At 46.9% G+C, this 20294-nt stretch overlaps 1 long non-coding RNA gene across 1 annotated transcript in view; it reads left to right on the top strand.

Annotated features, from left to right (window-relative positions):
• Nucleotides 1-343: 343 nt before the first annotated feature.
• Nucleotides 344-20294, top strand: part of LOC144807746 (uncharacterized) — a 125226-nt gene continuing 105275 nt past the window's right edge. Inside the window, exons 1-2 of the long non-coding RNA XR_013606425.1 lie at nt 344-385; nt 477-539. This is a non-coding gene — a long non-coding RNA (uncharacterized LOC144807746). The remainder of the gene's footprint in view (nt 386-476; nt 540-20294) is intronic.

Below are 20294 nucleotides of genomic sequence, written 5' to 3'. Positions count from 1 at the left end.
GTGGCTGGATAGTGGATCGTAAGTTTTGACAGTTAGATGTCAGTGTTTGCATCTCCTCAATGCATGACCAATGTGGAGAGATTGCTTTTGTTCTACAACTGCTGTAGTACCCTACTGATTCATATCTTCTTGCTACTCTTCCAATTTGGATCCAATTTGTGAAGTAAATAGGGCTTAACTAGTAGGTCCCCACAGTCACGTTTGATTCGAACTACATAGCCCATAAGACACAGCAACTGTATGAAATGCATCCTTTGCTCTGATTGGCCACACCAGACACCATGTGACCGCAACTTCCTTTTCACCGACAATACCCTTTTCCCTCCATTCGCCTCAACCCGAAGGGGAAGGAACCCGCTCTCTGCGTCTTAGTTACCTGAGAACGGTAAGCATTATATGCACACTTTGCCTCCCACACGCACGCATTTCTGGCTTGAATCATCCCAGTGATTTCTGTCCGTATTTCTCCCTTTCAGAACTGAAGCTCTTCGAAAAAATAGCGTCTTTCTTTACCCGTGATTCGTCTTGTCCCTTCACCAGTAAGTGATCTTTGGCCGCCTGTGGGCTTCTAGTCATAGTCCGTTCCACCCAGCATGTTCCTCATTAATGTCCCATTCGTTTTTAGAAACGCTGACTGATTGAACAAGCATTGAAAATGCAATAGGTCTCGCAATAGAAGAGTTTGACATTTTTCGTTTTGCATATGGATGAGTGGCGTTGCGTGGATGAGTGGCGTTGCGTGGATGAGTGGCGTTGCGTGGGTGAGTGGCGTTGCGTGGGTGAGTGGCGTTGCGTGGGTGAGTGGCGTTGCGTGGATGAGCGGCGTTGCGTGGATGAGCGGCGTTGCGTGGCTGAGCGGCGTTGCGTGGCTGAGTGGCGTTGCGTGGCTGAGTGGCGTTGCGTGGGTGAGTGGCGTTGCGTGGGTGAGTGGCGTTGCGTGTGTGTGTGGCGTTGCGTGTGTGTGTGGCGTTGCGTGTGTGTGTGGCGTTGCGTGTGTGTGTGGCGTTGCGTGTGTGTGTGGCGTTGCGTGTGTGTGTGGCGTTGCGTGTGTGTGTGGCGTTGCGTGGGTGAGTGGCGTTGCGTGGGTGAGTGGCGTTGCGTGGGTGAGTGGCGTTGCGTGGGTGAGTGGCGTTGCGTGGGTGAGTGGCGTTGCGTGTGTGAGTGGCGTTGCGTGTGTGAGTGGCGTTGCGTGTGTGAGTGGCGTTGCGTGTGTGAGTGGCGTTGCGTGTGTGAGTGGTGTTGCGTGTGTGTGTGGCGTTGCGTGTGTGTGTGGCGTTGCGTGTGTGTGGCGTTGCGTGGCTGAGTGGCGTTGCGTGGGTGAGTGGCGTTGCGTGGGTGAGTGGCGTTGCGTGGGTGAGTGGCGTTGCGTGGGTGAGTGGCGTTGCGTGGGTGAGTGGCGTTGCGTGGGTGAGTGGCGTTGCGTGGGTGAGTGGCGTTGCGTGGGTGAGTGGCGTTGCGTGGTTGAGTGGCGTTGCGTGTGTGAGTGGCGTTGCATGTGTGAGTGGCGTTGCATGTGTGAGTGGCGTTGCATGTGTGAGTGGCGTTGCATGTGTGAGTGGCGTTGCATGTGTGTGTGGCGTTGCGTGTGTGTGTGGCGTTGCGTGTGTGTGTGGCGTTGCGTGTGTGAGTGGCGTTGCGTGTGTGAGTGGCGTTGCGTGTGTGAGTGGCGTTGCGTGTGTGAGTGGCGTTGCGTGGCTGAGTGGCGTTGCGTGGCTGAGTGGCGTTGCGTGGCTGAGTGGCGTTGCGTGGCTGAGTGGCGTTGCGTGGGTGAGTGGCGTTGCGTGGTTGAGTGGCGTTGCGTGTGTGAGTGGCGTTGCGTGGTTGAGTGGCGTTGCATGTGTGAGTGGCGTTGCATGTGTGAGTGGCGTTGCATGTGTGAGTGGCGTTGCATGTGTGAGTGGCGTTGCATGTGTGTGTGGCGTTGCGTGTGTGTGTGGCTTTGCGTGTGTGTGTGGCGTTGCGTGTGTGTGTGGCGTTGCGTGTGTGAGTGGCGTTGCGTGTGTGAGTGGCGTTGCGTGTGTGAGTGGCGTTGCGTGTGTGAGTGGCGTTGCGTGGCTGAGTGGCGTTGCATGGCTGAGTGGCGTTGCGTGTGTGAGTGGCGTTGCGTGTGTGAGTGGCGTTGCGTGTGTGAGTGGCGTTGCGTGTGTGAGTGGCGTTGCGTGTGTGAGTGGCGTTGCGTGTGTGAGTGGCGTTGCATGTGTGAGTGGCGTTGCATGTGTGAGTGGCGTTGCATGTGTGAGTGGCGTTGCATGTGTGAGTGGCGTTGCATGTGTGAGTGGCGTTGCATGTGTGAGTGGCGTTGCATGTGTGAGTGGCGTTGCATGTGTGAGTGGCGTTGCGTGTGTGTGTGGCGTTGCGTGTGTGTGTGGCGTTGCGTGTGTGTGTGGCGTTGCGTGTGAGTGTGGCGTTGCGTGTGTGTGTGGCGTTGCGTGTGTGAGTGGCGTTGCGTGGCTGAGTGGCGTTGCGTGGCTGAGTGGCGTTGCGTGGCTGAGTGGCGTTGCGTGGCTGAGTGGCGTTGCGTGGCTGAGTGGCGTTGCGTGGCTGAGTGGCGTTGCGTGGCTGAGTGGCGTTGCGTGGCTGAGTGGCGTTGCGTGGTTGAGTGGCGTTGCGTGTGTGAGTGGCGTTGCGTGGTTGAGTGGCGTTGCATGTGTGAGTGGCGTTGCATGTGTGAGTGGCGTTGCATGTGTGAGTGGCGTTGCATGTGTGTGTGGCGTTGCATGTGTGTGTGGCGTTGCGTGTGTGTGTGGCGTTGCGTGTGTGGCGTTGCGTGTGTGAGTGGCGTTGCGTGTGTGAGTGGCGTTGCGTGTGTGAGTGGCGTTGCGTGTGTGAGTGGTGTTGCGTGGGTGAGTGGCGTTGCGTGGGTGAGTGGCGTTGCGTGGGTGAGTGGCGTTGCGTGGGTGAGTGGCGTTGCATGGGTGAGTGGCGTTGCGTGGGTGAGTGAATGGTTAGCTGTTGCTTATGCGACGTATAGCACTTAATACTAAAGTAGGCAGACCTTCTTAGCCTTTGTGAGAATAATAGCAAAATAAAAATAAAAACCAGATCAAGTCAAGGACGCAAACGGCACCATGCTATTGTTTATTTACTCAGATGATATGCATAAAAATGTAACTTGTGAGCACGTTTCTCTAACTCTCCAATAATCCCATTACAACACTTTGTACAAATGAGATTGGGACTCATCCTTCCGAAGTCGAGAAAAATGTGCAACGCTGTGTTGAAGTTAATTTTTTTAATTAACAAAATGCAAATAATGTGGAGAGATTTCAAGTGATTCAGGAATGGGGGCCCTTGTAAAGAGAAAGTACGGCCGGCCTGGGCAGTGATAGGGGAGGAGGGAGGAGAAATGCGAGTCACGGCAGCAGCAGCCTTTGATGTGCCTGCCGGCCGGCCGTGAATAATTAGGGGGTGAGAAATGCGCTCGGAGGGCTGCCTTTGATGTGGTAATGCGAGGCAGGCAGGCAGGCGGCTGGTGGCATTGTGCACGCGCTTTTTAGGGCTTGCGCAAGCGCAATGACCTAAAAAGCACATGCACTTGAAGGAATCGCCAGTGGAATCGCCAGTGGATAAACACGCTTCAGCGCATAGCTGGCGAAGCTCTATAGGGGCTTATCCAGTGTTTATCCACTGGCGATTCCACTGGCGATTCCTTCAAGTGCATGTGCTTTTTAGGTCATTGCGCTTGCGCAAGCCCTAAAAAGCGCGTGCACAATGCCACCAGCCGCCTGCCTGCCTGCCTCGCATTACCACATCAAAGGCAGCCCTCCGAGCGCATTTCTCACCCCCTAATTATTCACGGCCGGCCGGCAGGCACATCAAAGGCTGCTGCTGCCGTGACTCGCATTTCTCCTCCCTCCTCCCCTATCACTGCCCAGGCCGGCCATACTTTCTCTTTACAAGGGCGCCCATTCCTGAATCACTTGAAATCTCTCCACATTATTTGCATTTTGTTAATTAAAAAAATTAACTTCAACACAGCGTTGCACATTTTTCTCGACTTCGGAAGGATGAGTCCCAATCTCATTTGTACAAAGTGTTGTAATGGGATTATTGGAGAGTTAGAGAAACGTGCTCACAAGTTACATTTTTATGCAAATCATCTGAGTAAATAAACAATAGCATGGTGCCGTTTGCGTCCTTGACTTGATCTGGTTTTTATTTTTATTTTGCTATTATTCTCACAAAGGCTAAGAAGGTCTGCCTACTTTAGTATTAAGTGCTATACGTCGCATAAGCAACAGCTAACCATTCACTCACCCACGCAACGCCACTCACCCATGCAACGCCACTCACCCACGCAACGCCACTCACCCACGCAACGCCACTCACCCACGCAACGCCACTCACCCACGCAACACCACTCACACACGCAACGCCACTCACCCACGCAACGCCACTCACCCACGCAACGCCACTCACACACGCAACGCCACTCACACACGCAACGCCACTCACACACGCAACGCCACACACACACGCAACGCCACACACACACGCAACGCCACACACACATGCAACGCCACACACACATGCAACGCCACACACACATGCAACGCCACACACACATGCAACGCCACTCACACATGCAACGCCACTCAACCACGCAACGCCACTCACACACGCAACGCCACTCAACCACGCAACGCCACTCACCCACGCAACGCCACTCAGCCACGCAACGCCACTCAGCCACGCAACGCCACTCAGCCACGCAACGCCACTCAGCCACGCAACGCCACTCAGCCACGCAACGCCACACACACACGCAACGCCACACACACACGCAACGCCACACACACACGCAACGCCACTCACACACGCAACGCCACTCACACACGCAACGCCACTCACACATGCAACGCCACTCACACATGCAACGCCACTCACACACGCAACGCCACTCACACACGCAACGCCACTCACACACGCAACGCCACTCACCCACGCAACGCCACTCACCCACGCAACGCCACTCACCCACGCAACGCCACTCACCCACGCAACGCCACTCACCCATGCAACGCCACTCACCCACGCAACGCCACTCACCCACGCAACGCCACTCAGCCACGCAACGCCACACACACACGCAACGCCACACACACACGCAACGCCACTCACACACGCAACGCCACTCACACATGCAACGCCACTCACACACGCAACGCCACTCACACACGCAACGCCACTCACACACGCAACGCCACTCACACACGCAACGCCACTCACACACGCAACGCCACTCACCCACGCAACGCCACTCACCCACGCAACGCCACTCACCCACGCAACGCCACTCACCCACGCAACGCCACTCACCCACGCAACGCCACTCACCCACGCAACGCCACTCACCCACGCAACGCCACTCACCCACGCAACGCCACTCACCCACGCAACGCCACTCACACACGCAACGCCACTCACCCACGCAACGCCACTCACCCACGCAACGCCACTCACCCACGCAACGCCGCTCACCCACGCAACGCCGCTCACCCACGCAACGCCGCTCACCCACGCAACGCCGCTCACCCACGCAACGCCGCTCACCCACGCAACGCCGCTCAGCCACGCAACGCCGCTCAGCCACGCAACGCCGCTCAGCCACGCAACGCCGCTCAGCCACGCAACGCCGCTCAGCCACGCAACGCCACTCACCCACGCAACGCCACTCACCCACGCAACGCCACTCACCCACGCAACGCCACTCATCCACGCAACGCCACTCATCTATATAGAAAACGAAAAATGTCAAACTCTTCTATTGCGAGACCTATTGCATTTTCAATGCTTGTGGCGTTGCGTGTGTGAGTGGCGTTGCGTGGCTGAGTGGCGTTGCGTGGCTGAGTGGCGTTGCGTGGCTGAGTGGCGTTGCGTGGCTGAGTGGCGTTGCGTGGCTGAGTGGCGTTGCGTGGCTGAGTGGCGTTGCGTGGCTGAGTGGCGTTGCGTGGCTGAGTGGCGTTGCGTGGTTGAGTGGCGTTGCGTGTGTGAGTGGCGTTGCGTGGTTGAGTGGCGTTGCATGTGTGAGTGGCGTTGCATGTGTGAGTGGCGTTGCATGTGTGAGTGGCGTTGCATGTGTGTGTGGCGTTGCATGTGTGTGTGGCGTTGCGTGTGTGTGTGGCGTTGCGTGTGTGGCGTTGCGTGTGTGAGTGGCGTTGCGTGTGTGAGTGGCGTTGCGTGTGTGAGTGGCGTTGCGTGTGTGAGTGGTGTTGCGTGGGTGAGTGGCGTTGCGTGGGTGAGTGGCGTTGCGTGGGTGAGTGGCGTTGCGTGGGTGAGTGGCGTTGCATGGGTGAGTGGCGTTGCGTGGGTGAGTGAATGGTTAGCTGTTGCTTATGCGACGTATAGCACTTAATACTAAAGTAGGCAGACCTTCTTAGCCTTTGTGAGAATAATAGCAAAATAAAAATAAAAACCAGATCAAGTCAAGGACGCAAACGGCACCATGCTATTGTTTATTTACTCAGATGATATGCATAAAAATGTAACTTGTGAGCACGTTTCTCTAACTCTCCAATAATCCCATTACAACACTTTGTACAAATGAGATTGGGACTCATCCTTCCGAAGTCGAGAAAAATGTGCAACGCTGTGTTGAAGTTAATTTTTTTAATTAACAAAATGCAAATAATGTGGAGAGATTTCAAGTGATTCAGGAATGGGGGCCCTTGTAAAGAGAAAGTACGGCCGGCCTGGGCAGTGATAGGGGAGGAGGGAGGAGAAATGCGAGTCACGGCAGCAGCAGCCTTTGATGTGCCTGCCGGCCGGCCGTGAATAATTAGGGGGTGAGAAATGCGCTCGGAGGGCTGCCTTTGATGTGGTAATGCGAGGCAGGCAGGCAGGCGGCTGGTGGCATTGTGCACGCGCTTTTTAGGGCTTGCGCAAGCGCAATGACCTAAAAAGCACATGCACTTGAAGGAATCGCCAGTGGAATCGCCAGTGGATAAACACTGGATAAGCCCCTATAGAGCTTCGCCAGCTATGCGCTGAAGCGCATCAGCAGGCGAGCCCTAAAAACGACTTCTGAATGGCGGCAGTCACGCCGATCCAAATTAAAAGGTAAACCTTCTGTCTCACCGGTTGGTGCACTCAGACCACCAGGCGACTCAACCTGGTAACATTAGATTATCTTTTGCACACCTCTGCTGCAGGTCGACCGCCACAGCTTTATAAATCCAATTGATTCGGTAAATCAACAAGCATACAATACTGGGACTAAGAAAATAAGGTATACAGCGTCATTTTGATGCAACTTTCTGTTTGACATAATGGATTGAGGATTGTATAGTAAAACGATGTCCATTATTTCCTTTTGTTTTAACAGTCCCCCATGGATACGAATAATACTGCCCTGATGAGAGTCCTGTGATCTACACAGTGGGACTCGAAACGCGTCGGCATTTGGCATTTCTTGGCATTTGGCATTCTTTGATTTAAATTGCGTAACATTCAGTGCTAGTGAGAGAGACTGATGTCATAGTAACATCTTTTGTACTCTTATGCTATTCAACTGCTCGAAGTGATTCCCACTAGCCGTCTTTTCCCCCAAAAAACTTTGCATTTTGGATTAACTGGCCTATATACATATCCATGTTGTTGGAGAAAAAAAATTGTTTTTTCATGTTTTCGTATTCACAGTAATGTTTCATAATTTTGGTTTGTTTCTATGTGTGTAAATATTTCCTGTATGTATAAATGTTTTCCGATATGGTGGCACATGAAGTTGATTACGTGCTTTTCACTGCCTAGATCATAAAATTATTGATAATTTATTTTTGAAAAATTGACAATTAAATGTCAGGGAAAACCAATAAAATTGTGTTTATCCCGCTTTCCATGCATTCAGTGTGTAAAATGGCACCAGAGGCTTAGGTACATTCCCCAATTTCTTCAGTTTAACGTGGCCCTACCTACCCTCTGTCCCACTGGGCCCAACTCCTTCCATTGTTTCAAAGGGCACTGTGCCAGCATAACCAATCCCCGAGGGGAACTCCCAAGTATTGTTTGAACCGTGGACTTAGGGTATATCCAATTGGAGTGCATGTTGGTTACTCTCCTATTTTTGGTTGTCTTCAATATTTCAGTGTTGCTAGTATGCCATAGAGATAGTATTGTGGAATAAAGACAACTGGCGGACTATATTTCTTATTTAAAGCTAACACCCTGTTCTCTTTTTACCTGTCATGGCTAATGAAATGTTAAGGGCAAAAATCAATCCTATTCATCGTCGACTTTTAATCAGATATTGGGCTATACCTCTAGTTTAGCCAATCAGGCCTGGTGGTGAATATGAGGACTAAATGATGGTTTCTTAAAGTAGAGAATGAAGGACAACAGTAATTTAGCTCAAGTGCCAAGGCGCAGTAATTTGGAACTTTTAAATCTCTGTTTAATAAGATATCCATCTGGGGTCGGATATCTTGTGGCAAATAAAAAAGGGTCTTCAGAAATAGAAACCAAATGCTAAAAATACTTTCGGTGAGGGTTTCCTGAATGCTTAGGGGCAGATTTACAAGCCACTTGTGCCACTTTTGCGTCACTTTTCCCATGTTAAAAGTGACGCAAAAGTGGTGCAAGGGGCTTGTAAATCTCCCCCTTATTTTTACACGTTTTTTGCACCCAAAGTCAGATTTTTTACATTTGGGAAACCCCTACAAACTGTCTGTTTCAGAATCTTGCAGTTTAAACTAGTATTAAAAGGAACCAGATATTCTACTCCCACAAACTCCTCTAACCAACATCATCAATATTGATATTGCCACTGATGGTGTGTGCAATATTTGTAGTTCCGTTTTTAATCAACAACTCACTAATATTGACAAACTTAAACACTACACCTGTGCCTCACTTTTACCTTTTTAGTTAAAAATCCAACAAGCCCCACTCTCATGTCCAACTCTACCAGATAACTGTATAATGTGAGAAATTGGGTTGTTGTTTGAGGGGCTGTGTACCGTCTTCAAGCAATAGCCACAATCCCCATCAGGGTAAACTACTAAAGTAATTAAATTAACCTGTGCTTAATCTTCTACTAGTTTGGCAAAAAAGCAGTCAGGCTTAACTCAGAGACAATGTTCAATGCGAACAGTAATGAAGTGAAAAATCCCAAACCAATTTTGAAAAATGTAGTACATTTTTTAAAACTATTTTAAACCAAAATGATAAAAATAAACCAGTAGATACAGATGAGCAGTTTCAAAGGTTTTGGAGAAATCAAGGACTAAGAAGCAAAAAGTGCCAACCCTGGTGTTTGAGTCTCGGTAGACCAGGTCCAACTCACAAGTTCAGGGGGATTGCAATGGAGCAAGGGCTAGACACATGATTGAGTTCAGTCCTGATAAACAATCTTGCGGCCTGGGCATAGGGATGCGGAGTCATTGCATTGAATAGTGCAGGTCAGTGGTGAGAAGTTGTTGATGAGAATCTGTGAGGCAAAGTCCAGCATTGAGCTGCGTCGCACAGTGGCAGAGTCGATGAAACCGTCAGATGGGAGCTTGTGAGGACTTGCATAGCGATGGGTCACCCCCAAAGATGAGATGCATCACACTGACCTCTGTGTCTGTTGGGCGCTGTAACACAATACGTCAAGATGTGTGGCGTTGTGTCGACATTGAAGAACTCTTTTATGTCCCTGGGGTTTGAACAGAGCGCCAGCTGACAGACCCTTGGAGATTATCAGGAGTCCATTGTCCACCTAGGAATGCTAGATTCAGCATTTCAGTTCATATTAACAGAAGAGTCCTGCAGCTGCACCAGCAGGCATTGGGCAGCAAAACAGTCATTGGTCAGCAAGGTAAAGCTTGGGCAGCAGGGCAAAATTCACAGCTGGGAAATCCTTCTTCCTGACTGAGTTCACAGGTCCAGGAGTGATCTGAAGATTTGGGTCCGATATTCTAATATTTTTACCTGGTGCCTTTTTTGAAGTTGGAGGGGATTTTAGAGGTTCCCCTTTCAAGTATCATATAATTTTCAGCCTCTCTGCCCTGTCTCCAGCCTGGCTGCAGGCACAGTGGACTAGTGTGAAGTTATGTGTGAGAAAGGAGGGCACAGCCTATTGACTTGCAAGTGGGTATATGCTTAGCTCTTCCTCCAACCTGCCAGTGCCAGCCCATCCAGGCACACTTGATCTCTCTATTGTGTGGCTGTCTGGGAGGAATATACAAAGGCCAACCGCCTCTCACACCTTTCAATGTGTCTGAAGAACAGGCTCCAGGCTTCAAGTTGTTGGGAGAAGAAAATGGCAATTATCTAAAGGCCAGATGTACGACCAGCAATTTTGCGACTCACAATTTGCGAGTCCCAAAACTGGATGTACAACAGCGTGTTTTTTGTGTGTGTTTTTTAAAACTTTATTTAGCATTTTAGTAAAGACAAAGCAAGGCACTGAGTTCAGTCAAATGTCATCACAAGTACAATTAAGAGGCATTTCTGACATAACTTTCTCCTAAGAACCTTTGGTGAAGTAAAATGAAATATATACAATACATATAATGCATATATGACTCATCTCAAGCGCTCCGTCACATCTCATGTCCGCAAATACCCATGTACAACATCGTGTTTAACACTGTTTGCGATTCCCAATGGGCTCAGCAGACCACCATGTCTGGGACTGCTTTTAAATAAATCAGTTTTTTTTAATGATGTCCGTTTTCCTTAAAGGAAAAGTGGGATGCATTTAAAAAATAAAATTGAAACGTATTTGTTTCAATTTTTAAGGGTGGGTAGTGGTCCCTGGGATCACTGCCTGCCCTTCAAAATATTTTCAGAGTCTGTCACAAAGGAAAAGTGATGCCCTGGTGACCCCTTCCCATTTGCCTCTCCATTACCACCCTCTTGAAGAGAGTGGTAATTTGCGAGTGGTTTGCAACCGCAATTGCGGTAGCAAAACATTCGTACATGGGTTAGAGTCGCTAATTGGAAGGGAATGACCTTACCAAATAGCGAATCTCTAAACACTTTTTTGCGAGTTGCAATTCATTTACGACTCGTAAAATTGCGATAGTACATGGCCATACCAATTTTAGCATGGGCAAACGGGCCGGTAACCCATTTGCACATGCTAAAATTGGTTGTTCATCTGGACCTAAAAGTGGTATTTTCAGAATTTGGATTTCAAATCCAAGCTTACCACTAAAGAGGATTCTAACTGCTTAACCGCGGCAGCAATTCCTCCGCGGTGCGGCAGTTTAGCAGAGTGGGCAGGGTTGCGTCGGTCAACAGACATGCGCAGCACTACGAAAGTAGTGCGTACGACGGCCGTTGGTTGACAGAAGCACGCAAGGGGATAAAATACAATTTAACAGATACCATACATGACTTTCCTACCTGTTCCCAATCAAAAACTAGCACTTATTAAATGTAACATGGTAACCCAAAGTTATCCTATGGGAGACGTAGGTCACACAGTAGTTAACAATTAATTTGTGAGTTTTTCACTACCAGGATACGCAAAACATAAAAGCGCATGTTCAACTTAATTACAATGCACCCTGTCCTATGGGCTGTCCAGGGCCTAAATTAGGGGTGACATATGTAATAAAAAGAGAGTTTCAGGCTTGGCAAGGGAGTAATCTAGCAAAATCGAATTTGCAATTTAAAACTGCTTGAAGGCTGCAGTGGCACAGGTTTTCATTTTTTTTAAAAATGTTTTAATTTTTTTATTAGTTTAGTTCAAAGCCAAGTACAAATACAATAGAGCACAAAGGGACATCAATACATTAAGACTTATTGTACACATAAACAAAAAAGAAGAAAAAGTAATACAATAAAAAATACAGTACCATCATAAACAATCAGACAAATAGTCACTCTAACGGGCCCAAATGATCAATCATTGACTGCCAAATTTTGGTCCCCCTTTGCATTTTCCTAGGGGATTTAATACGATATAGGTTATATTCTAAATAAAAGACATTATAGAACTTTGCCCGCCACATCTCATATACCGGTGCTTCCGGTTTCAGCCACATTGAAGAAATGCATAGGCGAGCTACGGCCATAGCCATCAATAATAGATATCTATTTTTATAGTATCCTAAAAAAAAATCAGTGTAATTAGATAAACCAAACATAATCAACTCTCTGGAGATTACCACATCACAGTTTAGAATATGTGACAGAAATTTTTCAATAGATGTAAAAAAAGGTTTTAACACTGAGCAATCAGAAAAAATATGCACAATATCTGCCATGTCCGATTGACACCTAAAGCATTTCCCATTAAAGGAATTGCCCCATTTCAGCATTTTAGGAGGTGTATGATAAAGATTAAATAAAGTTTTGTAATGCTGCGATCGTAAATTGGCAGATAAAATGATTTTAGCAGCCGTATTAATAGAATCTTGAAAGAGTACTACAGGAATACCCAGTCTAATACACCATTTAGACTCCTGTAGCCCCATATCGTCCTGCTGAGTATTCAACAAATAATTATATAGAGTCTCTATCCGTGACGGCTTTTTTAGAATTTCCATAATATCGTTAGGGCATAGAGGTATGATACTTTGATGTTTAAAGATGAAATCATGTAGTTGTAAATACTTAAAGTCGTGCTGAGAAACAGTATGTTTGTCTTTCAACTCATGAAATGTAGCCATTGTACCATCTTTAAACATGAAAACAAAAGTGACACAATGCCTTTCTCCCCCCATGTACGCATCGTACGATCCCAAAATATTGGAGGAAACAATTCTGTAGAGTCACATGAAGTATAGAAATTAATACGTCCCCAAAAAATAATTTTCCAAGTTGAGCGCCATCCTTTAAAAGCCGGTAGTGCTAATTTGAATCTAGTTCTTTTATAGTAGCTAGGTTCTAAAAAACGAAGTAGCATTTGTCGTGATTGAGGACCGAGTAGAAGAGAGAAAATATCCGGGCTCTCAAATACGGGTGGAGTCCCCCAATCACAGAGTATTTAATATTTTGCAAAAGACAAGCCAGATAATATAATGCAAAGTTTAGAACGCCCCACCCACCGCGCAAAAGTGGAAGTGTCATAAATTTAGAGGCCCTACACTAAGATTTCCAACCCCATAAAAACCTATCAACTATAGATTGCAGTTTCCTCAATTGTATAGCAGATAACTCCAATGGTACAGACCGGAGATAGTACAGCACTTTAGGCAAAATAGACATTTTTAAGACGTTGCGTCTCCCAACCAGCGACAAGTGTAGACATTCCAGTTTCTCTAGCTGGTTTTTAACAGATTGCAGTATATCTGTCCAATTCACCATAACCAACTCTTGAAGCGACAGCCTGATTTTAATGCCAAGGTATTTAGCCTCGGGAGTAACACGACAGTCATTATAGCAAAGTCCTGTAGAACAAATGACCTGGGTTTTCATTGTATTGAGTTTGTACCCCGACACATTACCAAACTCTTGTGTTAAATTTTCAATCTCGAGTAATGCTGATTCGGGATCAGGTGATATAACAGCAACATCATCAGCATATGCTAGCACACGTATACTGCCCCCAGGCAACACCATAGATTGTATACGCTGAGATGTTGCCAACATCTGTAGAAGTGGTTCGATATACATATCGAACAATAACGGCGAACATGGGCAGCCCTGCCGTGTACCCCGAGTAATATTAACAAATGCTGATTCCTGGCCTGACAAACAGATCTTGGCCCTAGGGCGTCTATACATAACTTGTAAAGCGTGCATAAATTGGGGTCCGAACCCCATTTTAACCATAATTGCCCATAAAAATTCCCATGCGACGTGATCAAACGCTTTTTCGGCGTCTAAAAACACCAATCCAACGTTCCCATGTGTTACCGCAGCATAATCCAAAACTGCGATAACGCGGTGTATATGATTGATCGTACCATGACCAGGAAGAAAGCCATGTTGTTGATCAGAGACTAGGGCAGGTACGACCTGAATCAGCCCGTTCGCAAGAATTTTAGAATATAATTTCGCATCTACATTGATGAGTGAAATAGGTCTAAAAGACCCAGGAAGATGCAGGGGCTTGTCTTTCTTTTTAAATACAATTATGCTTGCATCATTCCACGATAGAGGGGGGTGTCCGGCTTGAGCGGCAATAAATGTCACCAGCATGTCAGCTTTAATAACTGGAAATAACAAATGATATAACTCAAAAGGAAGTTTATCGGGGCCAGAAGCCTTCCCAAGAGCCAAGTCCTTAAGTGCTGTCTCAAGCTCTTGCATTGTAATGGGCGCATCTAACTCTTCTTTATATATGGAGTCCAGCTGGGGTAAGTCAAATCTATCAACAAACTGATCAATCGATTCGAGAGAGAGAAGTCTTCTTGGGTATAAAGTTCCGTATAATAATCGTGAAATACCTGGAGAATACCCTCAGATGACTCTACTAGAACACCTTGGCTATTTTCTATAGACGCTATACGCTGCGCAGTCTGACGCCCCCACATTCTTTGGGCTAAGTATCTTCCCACAGTCTCCCCATACTCATATCTCTCCGCACGGTGAATTTCATATTGGCATGCTATATCATGGCTCCACACCCCCTTAATCTTTGCCTGGCATCTTGCAACTTTATCTTGTGATGCACTACTATCCCGATGCATGCTAATATCCAGTATCAGTTCCCGCTCTGCATTTGTTAAATCAAGTAGGAGTTGAACAGTTATGTTTTTTTGTTTGCGTTGTAGAGTCCAGCCATAACTAGTCAAACCTACCCCGGCTCAACCCACCAAATCCAAGATCTGGAAAAGGGACATGAAGAATCTTAAACCCAACTCCCTACCTCCCCACACCTACAATCTCCTCCTTCCCCCTCAGGGCGCCTCTGATGTTCAATCACTGACTGACCTCTACCTCGACTCTATGAACTCAATAATCAACGAAGCCGCCCCACTGCAACTAAAGAGAGTCTCCACCAAGAACTCGAACCCTTGGTATGACGGCAGACTCAATGAAGACAGGCGTGCTATGCGATTGGCAGAGCGCACTTGGAGAGTTGACCCCTCATCACTGCATCGCAAAACGCTTAAGAACAAGAGAAATGCCTACTTTAGGAAAATCAAGCGTGCGAAATCTGACTTCTTTAGCCTCCAGCTGGACCAAGCGAAAAACCGACCAAGAAAATTGTTCGAACTAGTCAAAACTCAAACCAAGACGCAACCCTTACAATCAAACAACACAACAAGCGATATCCCACACAGTGAAGACTTTTCTGCTTTCTTTAAGCTAAAGACAGACAACATAAGAATTGACCTCCTCAATGATGTAAGCCGATACCCTAGCCACATCAGAATGTCTAACACTCAACCTAAAAATAACGCATCATGGACGTCCTTCGACACCTACTCTGAAGAAGCAATACACAAACTACTCGGCACCTTGAAGCCCTCTAATCACCTCACAGACCCCCTACCTGCTAATGCTGTAAAAGACTTCACCCCCATGCTCCTCCCACTCTGGACCAAAATCATTTACCGTTCCCTTCAACAAGGTCTCATCCCTGACTCCCTCAAGGTGGGGCAAGTCACGCCCATACTCAAGAAACCTACAGCTGACCCGTCTGACCTAAACAATTACCGCCCTATCACCAATATCCCCACCTTGGCCAAACTGCTGGAAAAATGTGTACAACTCCAACTAACAAAACACATTGACCAGTTTGACCTCCTCAACCCTCATCAATCAGGCTTCCGAGCAAATCACGGCACGGAAACGGCCATGACACACATAATTGATGACGCCCTCCAAATTCTTGATCGCAATGATTCTTGCCTCCTCATCCTTCTTGACCTCTCCTCAGCATTTGACACGGTCAAACATGAGAACCTACTGGAGCTGCTAAACACTAGAATGGGTTTATCCGGGACTGTTCTCAAATGGTTCACTTCCTTCCTACATAACTGGTCGCAGAAGTTCAAGATCAACAATGTGCTGTCCTCACCTGTGCCAGTAGATTTAGGCGTTCCACAAGGATCCTCCCTTTCACCCACCCTGTTCAACCTCATCATGGAACCACTCGCCACTTTGCTCCAAGCATCCAATGTACACTTCCATATGTATGCCGATGACACTCAACTTTACCTAAAGGTACAATCCCCGGAAGATATCAAACATCTGAACTACACACTTAGAAACACCCAATCGTGGCTGGCCGATAATCACCTCAAACTAAATGCTCTGAAAACTGAGTTCCTTCTGATATCGCCCCCTGCGAAAATTACAACCACCCAAATCTGGCTCAATCACCTAACAGCACTCAATGTCCGACCCACCATCGTGGATTCTGCGAAATCCCTAGGCATCACACTTGACGCAAAGCTCAACATGCAACAGCACATTAGCAAAGCAACGAAAGGAGCTAATTTCCAAATCAACACATTGAGGAAACTTAAACCCTTCCTCTCAGTCAAAGACTTCCAAACTGCTGTACAAGCCCTAGTCATCCCCCGCATAGACTATCGAATTGTGGCCCTCAGCGGACTCCCTCTAGCAACAACCGCACCCCTAGGAGCCTCCTTGAACGCTGCCGCGAGACGCATTACTGGCTCAAGAAAACACTTTCATATATCCCCTGACTTGAAATCCCTGAAATGGCTGCCCTTTGAAGCCAGAATACAGCTGAAAATTGCTGTTATGACACACTCGGCCGTACACCACAAGGCACCCAACTACCTCACTCAAAAGTTGACTATATCAGGAGGTTCGAGATCCAATAGAAGTACAAAAAATCTACTCCCGAAACCTCGCAGATTCCGGAAGGAAAAAACTTACAAACGCTCCTTCTCAGGAATGGCACCCAGGATCTGGAATGCACTCCCTCCTGAAACCATGCTTATCTCCTCCACTGCCTTCTTCAAGAAAGAGGTGAAAGCCATCCTTATGGCCAAGTTCACCTGAACTTTATTGTTGTTGGATCAGAGACTTTGCACCGCTTTTGTATCACTAGCTACCTGTCTGTCTAATGTCTAATGATATCATATTCTTACTTGATTTCGATCCTATTATGCTACTCACTCACTACCTATTACTATATTGTACACGTTAGTTTGCTGAAACTTGATGTCCCTACCCCTTGTTTCGCTGTAACTCTAAGAAAGTGGTATAAGCCATCCTTATAGCCTAAGCTCTCCTGATCTCTATTGTAGTTGGATCAAAGACTCTGCACCGTCTTATATTATCGTTTACCTGATTGTTTATTGGTATTTTATCAGCACATGACTGCTATCCAATCATGCTATTGACTATTATACTGTACCCAAAATTATGTTTAGTCACCCTCCTGTTGCCCTCACCCCCTGTTTCTGTGAAGCGCTCTGATATCTGCAAAGATCTTGTTCGCGCTATATAAAACTCTGAATAAATAAATAAATAAATAAACTACATGTTCTCCCACGTAACCCTGCCTTGAAGCAGTCCTATACCATTGCATAAGAGGCAGAGCCCCTATTAAAATCCAAAAACTGCTGGGCCCAATCTAAAACTTGACACACATAAGTTTCATCCGAAAGGAGTTTCTTATTAAATGTAAATGTCCGTTGCATACGCTGGATTTTAAGCAAAGGCATGTCTATAACAACCGGGGCATGATCAGATGTAATACGTGGCATTACAGACATCCGAGCACCAGCCGCGAGATAACTAGGTATGAAAATGTAGTCTAACCGCACAAATTTTTTATGGGAGGAAGAAAAAAAAGTAAAGCCGGGATCTCTTGGATTTGCCAAGGGCCACCCGTCTAACGCCCATGTTGAAGCAATAATTGCCGTAACTCTCTAAGTACCTTCGGCTTCCTACCCACATAGCCACTAAATTTAGAGTCCCAAGTGGTCACCTCACCATGAATATTAAAATCGCCAAGTAAAAATAGCAGTGTACCCCAAAGAGCCAGCTCAACATTCAAAAACTCGAGAACGGGGGTATCTTCAGTATTTGATCCATATACCGTGCATATCGTAGCAACAACATTCCCTATAATGCACTCAACAATTGCCCATCGTCCTAAGCTATCAACTTTAGTCTTTCCCGTTGTAGCGATCGACTGCCGCCCCAATATATCCACCCCCCGATTCATAGTGGATTGTTGTGAGGCAGCCAATACTACATACCCAAAATCCATCAAAACCTTCCGGTTCGCCCATGGAATATGAGTCTCTTGGAGACAAATAATATCCGGCTGGACAATCGAATTTCATGCAACACTCACCTACGTTTAAGAGTATTATTTAGGCTACAGACATTAAATGAACACATACGAAAATTATAACTAGCCATCACATCTTAATTGACTCATTAGACTACATCCATAGTTGACAAAAGACAATATATTTACTCTTGAAGCCTTATAGCTTTGAACTGACTTTTCCCCCTTTAATCCCCGCACAACCCCCCCCGACCTCCCAAACCCTCCACCAACCCCACCCGGCCCAACCCCCGCCCCATGTGACCCTCCCCTAAAACTAAGGCAAAAGGGCCTATCACCCTGTCGATGTGTGTGAGAACAACTCACAGTGTTTGGACGAATCCGTTAAAAAAGGAGAAAAAAGCATGAGGGAGAAAACCAATATAGAAAATCGAACATGCAATACTTATAACAACCCCTCACACTAATGAATTCAGATATTCCTTAGCTGGGACCTCAGATGTAAAGAACCGATTCTGCCCTTTGTACACAGTTTTTAAAGTAGAGGGCTGGAGAAGAGAGACTTGTGCACCCTTCAATTGAAATGGAGCAATCAGCTGGCGCAACCGCCAGCGGTTCTCTACAGTGGCATGGCAATAATCAGGGCGCACAAACAATTCAACACCTTTCCCAGAGCGCTTTTTATCCGGTCTTGCAAGTCGTATAGTGTTTGTCTTGCCAAAAAGTTGTTTAATGATATCAAAATGGCACGTGGATATTGAAGGCCTTGCGTGGCTCGTGCTGGTCGCTGTCGAAATGGAAAACGGTGTGCCCGTTGGATCTCCTGGGACCAATGCCACTGCTTAACCTCAGGGAAGGCCTCCTCAAAAAGTTCAACGACAAACTGCCGGATGTCCTGTCCCTCACGTCCTTCGGGCACTCCCAAAATACGCAAATTATTACGGCGTAATCTATTCTCCGAATCTACCAGTTTTATATGGACATCATTGGGACAGGTTTTAAGGAGTTACTTAAGTAGATGGTATAACAAGTGCTGCAGGCTTAATAGTAGCATTTAATTTACAGCTCCGGGGTACATGGTACACACACTTTAGTGGGGCTTATAAGTAGATTAAATTTGGCAATTTAGTGTAAGCCAATTTTACCATGTTTTAGGGTGTGAGCACAAGCACTTTAGCACTGGTTTGGTTCACAGTGGTAAAGTGCACAGAGTCCTAAGGCAAACAAAAAATTAACTCAGCAATATAGGAAAACCTGGACAGACCATCAGCATTGGAGTGGTCTGATCCAGGATGGGTCTATACCCAGGTGGAAGATGGACCACCTCAACAGTTTGGGATTCTCACCTTACATTTGCATGCACCATCTGAGAGGTCAGTGTTCTAGCTGAACCGAGGAGTGAGCTCCTCAAACAGGTATGGTCTCAGCTTCAGTGCCCAGACCACAGTAAAGGCTTCCCTTCCAATAATACTCCACCTCTGTTCCCTAGGAACCAACCTTCTACTTATGAAGGCTATGTAGTGAGGTCATAGAATTAACTGCAGATATTGCTAAGTTAGCATTAGTTATCATATTCTTGGCAGCCATCTTGCCGCTTTTGCGCATGTTACTACATGGCTTTATTCTCATGGATAGGCTGCTGGTGCATTTTGATATGAGAACTGTCTGCTTTTCACACATTTAGCTGTACACTGTGCTCCCCGTCTGCACAGCCTGTTCAAGGTCATAAAACAATGTATGCTGTTGATTCACTTTGGTCAGTCCAATTGCCATAGACACAGCATTGAACAGAGCTGCACTACTGAAAGGTGAGTGCTTTTAATATGGCATTGCATGCACGAAAAGGCACTTGGAGAGATTCAGTCCATGAAGAAGAGCTGTGCTTGTCCTGAGATGTAATTCCTTACATCCAAACTTGGAGGTTTGGGGTCCCCCTGACAAAGCCTAGAGGTCTTCTATACTTATAATAAACTAGCTTATAGCATGGGAAGGGTGGTATGGCGCAGTAGCCTTGTTTCCACTGTCATTATAATATGATTTTCCCTTTTGTGCTTTATGGAATTGTAACCATGCTAATTATATTGTTCTTATGCATTTTGCTGCTTGTGTCGGCTAGTAAACTGCATTGTAGATCACGTTAGTTAAAATAAACATTTTAAACTATATTGTGTCTCTGTCTACTCACGTTGTAGAC

This window comes from Lissotriton helveticus, chromosome 1_2, assembly GCF_964261635.1.
Source record: "Lissotriton helveticus chromosome 1_2, aLisHel1.1, whole genome shotgun sequence".
In the NCBI taxonomy this organism is placed as follows: Eukaryota; Metazoa; Chordata; class Amphibia; order Caudata; family Salamandridae; genus Lissotriton; species Lissotriton helveticus.
Note: the sequence above shows the minus strand (reverse complement) of the source record. Positions and strands in the feature narration are given on the sequence as shown.